Below are 6,420 nucleotides of genomic sequence, written 5' to 3' on the forward strand. Positions count from 1 at the left end.
CTCCTAGTCCAATTGGGTTAGAGAAAAAAGGAAAGTTATGAGCTAAATCTAACTCGAAAGCCTAACACGAGTTTAAACCAATTTTAGACCGAAACAAGCAAATTGTTGGGCTCGACTAAAATCCAAAACAGGGCTCGACCAAAATCCAAAATGACCAGAAATTTTTCCTTTTTATTATTAGAGAAGAAGAAGAAACTACAGATTAGGACTTCGATTTTTCTTTTGCCTCCGATTGACATCTAACTAAAGAAAGCGGTTATCCTTTTCTATTTGACTATTAAGAGCTCTATTTAGAATACTTAGGATGTGAGGAATCTATTTATATTAGGACCCTTACTCCATATTGGTTTAGACACAAGTTATTCTAACTCGTATGAGCACGGGTTATATATATATAGGTCCAGATAAAAGAAACTCTTCATCATTAAGTAGTTAGAGGAAGACAAACAAAAAAAAGATGGTCGAAAAAAAGAGCTTAAAATTTTGCATCTTTATTATTAGATCTAGATATATATAATTAGGTAATAGAGATATAGATATAGTTTTGATAGCTTTGTTTTTCTCCCATTGCAACGCACGGGTATTTTTGCTAGTCTAATCTAAATTACAAATATACATAGATTTTTTTTAGATAATGAAAGAATTTTTTGTTGGCAGTATACTTTTGATCTAAGGCCATCACGAACTTAGATCTGTTAAATTTAACCAGGTTTGAAACCACGCCATCTATCCCTTGCGCCGCCAACCCGGCGTGTCCACCTTGACTTGTCAGGTTTAGAGAGATCAATAAGGGAAGTTACAATGCTAAAAAAAAGTTCTATACCAATTAATTTATTTAGATACTACACATAAAAACTATGTTTCCAATAAATAGTTTCTATAGAACAATTTTTTGGTCAATCATATGTCTTCTCTGTCCATCTACATGTCACATCTCTTCATGGCTTGGTTCTTATATAGATATGGTGTCACGGGTTTGGAACTACGGCAAGCATTGGGTTTTTCATCGGAGGTCGATGTCCGTGTTTCTGGAGGCTCTGACACTCAAAACTCGGAAGGGACATAGATCGGGTTATAATGGTTTGGGCCTCTGAGCCCTATGTCTGGCAATATGGTGTGCTTCATGTTAGCAATGTCCAATCCGGTAATTACAACAGAGGAATCGAGAGAGACTGGTAGGGGGATTGCATGGTGCATCTTAGGCTTCTTGGTTTTCAAGTCTGCTTGAGTGGTCAAGGACCTGATCCCCTTTTAATGAGCCCATGCTTCCCCATATGTACTGGGGAGGGCATGGTTACAAGTCGGTTTCAGTTGGTCTAAAGCTTCTATGCCTAGTGCTCAGCGTCATCTGGTGCTTCTTTGTCGTGTAGGAAGGGGCCAACAACGACACAACCACTCCCTAATGTTGTTGCCATAGTCTGGTGCTTGACCATCAAGGGCTGCTTGTCAATGTGCAACTCCCTCGAGTGAGCCTTCTCAAGGCTTCTCACAGCGCAAGGAGCGTCCCCTACCCAGAGGGGCTGACAAGCGGGCCTAGAGCCCTCTACCCTTGGATCTTGGGAAGCTCCTTGTCTTGACGTGTCACACCCGTTGCGTGACCCAACCAAGGGAGTGGCTGACAGCGCCTCGTGGCCGTTTGAACGAGCAGACGGTGAAACATATCTACACCGCCCTGTCAAGCTAGGTACCTAATAGTTTTCTAAGCTAACTTCTGGCTGGTGCTCGGGACGTCGGTTGATGCCCAAGCCATTGCTCGGGCGGAGGTCAGGATCAGGCTCTATCATTTGGTAGCCCCTCGAGCCTCGAGCGATGACTGAGGGCGTGCTTGGGCTCGCCCTATCCCCTTTGGAGGGTACATGCGAGTGAACCCAATGGGTATAGCCCCTAAGCCCCCGAGCAATTTGTAGGATCAATTGGGGGATCTATCGATCTATTGTCCCTTTCCCGGGGACTTAGCGTATCCCTACATTAGACTCTCGTCACATGGTTACTTATCAAAGAAACCATTTTCTCATCTCTCTCGTCTCTAAAACTTGAAACCCCACACATGCCTAGGAGGGACCTCATTGGGGCGTGTGGTGGTGATGGGCTTCCTTATTGTTAGATATTGAGGTATTTAGAGAGTAGGGTATCTACTCGGTATATTGTATATGTGGTGATCCACAATTATAGGGATATGTTGTAGGTAACCCCTGCATATAATCTTGTGTAATCTGTAATCTGATCTGAGTATATAATGAAATACTGAGGCCCTTGGAAGGGTACCTCATTTCCCATATTGTTTCACATGGTATCAGCCGCCTCCTAACTCCACACGGAGCACGATCCGATCTAGACCTTGTCCATGGCGGACTCCTCGGCGCCTCTGGCCTTTGGCCTCCTTCCTGTCGTCTCAGAGAAGCTCACTCGTGGGAACTACATTATGTGGCACGCCACGGTAACCTCTGCGCTTAAGGGCACCCGCCTCTTCGCCTACGTTCAGGGCACGGCGGTGCCCCCGTCCCCGTTCCTCACTGACCCGTCGGCCTCTGCAACGGCTGGGTCCAAGGAGGAGCCTAAGCCAAACACGGCGTATGAGAAGTGGGAATCTGAGGATCAAATTGTCCTCAGCTATCTCTTCAACTCCTTGTCCAAGGAGATCTTTGGCCAAGTTACTACGGCCAAGACTGCGGCGGAACTCTGGGCTGCGATTCAGGCTCTCCATGCCTCGCAATCTCGCGCGCACGTGATGTCTACGCGCCTGGCTTTAACCACGGCGTCCAAGGGCGCGTCAAACATGGCTGAGTACTTCGTGAAGATGAAAGGACTTGCCGACGATATGGCTTCGGCTGGCAAGAAATTGGAGGATGAAGAGCTTGTCTCTTTCATCCTTGCTGGACTTGGTGATGACTTCGAGTCCATTGTCACCGCCATGGCATCCCGCGTGGAACCGATCTCCGTCAACGAGCTGTACGCTCAGCTCATCGCCTTCGAGCAGCGCAAGGAGATCAGCAACGGCGCCAATCAGTCTTCCGCAAATCTCGTCGCCAAGGGTGGCCGTGCGGGTAACTCTTCCAACTCCAATCACCCTCGCGGCAATGGTGGTCGTCCTGATAGTGGCTACGGCGGTTTTCGTCGTAACAACGGCGGTCGTGGCAATGGTGGCCGCGGCAACGGAGGGAACACTGGTGATGGCAGCCGTAGCACCTTCCTTCAGGGTGTTTTTTGCCAACTGTGTGGCAAGGAATCGGTCATAGTACTTTGTATTCCCCAGTTCGTGATATTCAATTGAAAAATATTCTTCATGTTCCTAGTGCTTGCTCATCGTCTTGTACAAGACAACAATGCATTCCTTGAACTTCATCCAAAACATTTTTCTCTTAAGGAACAGCAATGAAGAAGACACTCCTCGAAGGCCGATGTGAAGGGGGTCTCTATCTGCTGAAGCCACATCCACCAAAATCATCTCCACCAAATAAACAACTCTTGGGCGCCTTCAAGCCTTCCACCTCATTGTGGCATAGTCGTTTAGGTCATGCTTCCTCTCCGATTGTTCAGAGGGTTCTTAGTCAAAATAAACTTTCTTTTTCTAGTGATTCAAATAAGAGTGTGATTTGTGATGTGTCTCAGATGGGGAAAAGTCATCAATTACCCTATCCTAACTCAAACAATATTTCCTCTAAATGTTTTGAGCTAGTATTTTCTGATGTGTGGGGGCCGGCACCAACATCTGTGGGCCGACACTCGTATTATATATGTTAGTTTTATTGATGATTTCAGCAAATACACATGGGTCTACTAATTGTGGCATAAATCTGAAGTTTTCCAATGCTTTCGTGATTTCCAAGCCATGGTTGAGTGCCAGTTTAATTGTAAAATCCTTGCAGTACAACCGGATTGGGGTGGTGAATATCAGTCCCTTAATTCCTTTTTCAAACGACTAGGCATAGCTCACCATGTGTCATGCCCACATGCTCATCAATAGAATGGATCTGCTGAACGTAAGCATCGCCAGATAGTTGAGGTTGGCCTCTCACTTCTTGCCCACGAATCCATGCCGTTAAAATATTGGGATGAAGCTTTCCTAGCAGCTGTCTTCCTAATAAATCGCTTGCCTTCCAAAGTTATCTCCAATGCTACGCCACATGATCGTCTTCTTGGCACTCTCCCAGATTATTCTTTCCTCAGAACTTTTGGTTGTGCGGTTTGGCCTAATCTCAGACCATATAATGCTAAGAAGCTATAGTTTCGTTCTGTTCGCTGTGTCTTTCTTGGATACAGTAATCTACATAAGGGGTTTAAGTGTCTTGAACCTTCATCAGGTAGAATATATATTTCACATGACGTTGTCTTTGATGAGTCTGTGTACCCGTTTGCTCAGCTTCATCCAAATGCTGGCGCTCGCCTTCGTGCTAGTATTGAGCTTCTACCCGATGCCCTCAAGAATCCGTCTCCTGAATTTGGGAATGCATCTGTACATGATCGTTTGATTAATTCTAACCCCACTAATGCTGTGTCAAGCTCTGCTTCTTCTCTGGATGCAGCAGATTCAGATTCGACTCCAAATGGTGCTGAAACACAGGAGCAGCAGCATCATTTTATGTGGCCACATCGTGAGACCACAGGCGCTGCCCCCGAAGCTGCTTCGGCTGCTCCTCGTACCGTCGCACCGACAACATCTCCTTCGGGATCAGTGCTGGAACCTGTCGCCGACGCACCCGGATCTCCTGCTGGGGAATCTTTGTCACCCGCGCCAGGATTCTCTACACTGTCTACTGCCGATCCGCCTTCTCCACCAATGCTGCACATTGCCACAACAGATCCAGCATCCTCAGCTCCTGTCCACCCGAGCTCAGGGGACAACGCCCCTGGATCGCCTGCACCTGCTGATCCTGAGGTTTCGCCTGCGTCCTCTACACCTGCGCCACCTCCACATCATTATGGCACTCGGTTTCAGCATGGCATTCACAAACTGAAACAATATACGGACGGCACAGTATGTTGGGGTCTTCACAGTACTCTTGATTCAGCAAAACCAGCATCAGTTAAAGTGGCACTGCAGGATGCTCGTTGGGTTCAGGCTATGCATAGTGAATATGAGGCACTAATGAACAACCGCACTTGGCATCTTGTCCCTGCTCCTCGTGGCAAGAATATCATTGGCAGCAAGTGGGTGTATAAGGTTAAGAGTCGTGCTGATGGCACCATTGATCGTTACAAGGTGCGGCTGGATGCGAAGGGCTACAAGCAGCGCTATGGTCTTGATTATGAGGACACTTTTAGTCCGGTTGTGAAGGCTGCAACTGTTCGCCTCATTCTGTCAGTAGCAGTCTCTAAAGGTTGGTCCCTGCGGCAGCTTGATGTTTAGAACGCTTTTCTTCATGGTGTTCTTGAGGAAGAAGTGTTCATGCGACAGCCCCCTGGCTATGAGGATAAACAACATCTAACTTATGTCTGCAAATTGGACAAAGCACTATATGGTCTCAAACAAGCTCCACGTGCTTGGTATGCGCGTCTGTGCGGGAAGCTAGTTCAGTTGGGCTTTATACCATCTAAGGGGGATACATCACTGTTCTTTTATCACAAAGGGGATACTACAATCTTTGTGTTGGTTTATGTTGATGATATCATTGTGGCTAGTTCATCTTTTGCTGCAACCAAGGCGCTGCTCAAGGATCTTGAAGCTGATTTTGCTCTAAAGGACCTTGGTGACTTGCATTTTTTTCTCGGCATTGAAGTTAAGTGAACTACTGATAGTTTGGTTATGTCTCAACAACGCTATGCCACTGATGTTGTTAAGCAAACCAATATGTGGAACTGTAGACCAGTTGATACTCCTAACTCTGCATCAGAGAAACTAAGTCTCAATGATGGGGAAAAACTTGGTGAGACCGACTCCACCAAGTACCGCAGCGTTGTTGGTGCCTTACAATATCTGACCCTCACTCGTCCCGATCTTTCGTTTGCGGTCAATAAGGTGTGTCAATTTCTCCACTCATCGACCATAGTACATTGGAGTGCTGTAAAAAGGATTTTGTGGTATGTTAAAGGTACTCTTGGTATGGGTTTGCAATTGCGCAGCTCTAGTTCTACTCTTGTGAGTGCTTTCTCTGATGTCGATTGGGCTGGTTGTGTCGATGATCGTCGATCCACTAGAGGATTTGCAGTATTTTTTGGTCCTAACCTTGTGACATGGAGTGCTCGGAAACAACCCACAGTCTCTCGCTCTAGCACTGAAGCGGAGTATAAGTCCTTGGCTAATGCAACAGCCGAGATGATGTGGATTCAACGGCTGTTGACTGAGTTGGGCATTTCTCATTCTCCGGTTGCATGGCTATGGTGTGACAATATTGGGGCTAAGTATTTATCTGCTAATCCTGTCTTTCATGCGCGGACAAAGCATATAGAGATTGACTTCCATTTTGTGCGCGAGCGGGTGGC

This window comes from Sorghum bicolor, chromosome 1 (assembly GCF_000003195.3).
Source record: "Sorghum bicolor cultivar BTx623 chromosome 1, Sorghum_bicolor_NCBIv3, whole genome shotgun sequence".
In the NCBI taxonomy this organism is placed as follows: domain Eukaryota; kingdom Viridiplantae; phylum Streptophyta; class Magnoliopsida; order Poales; family Poaceae; genus Sorghum; species Sorghum bicolor.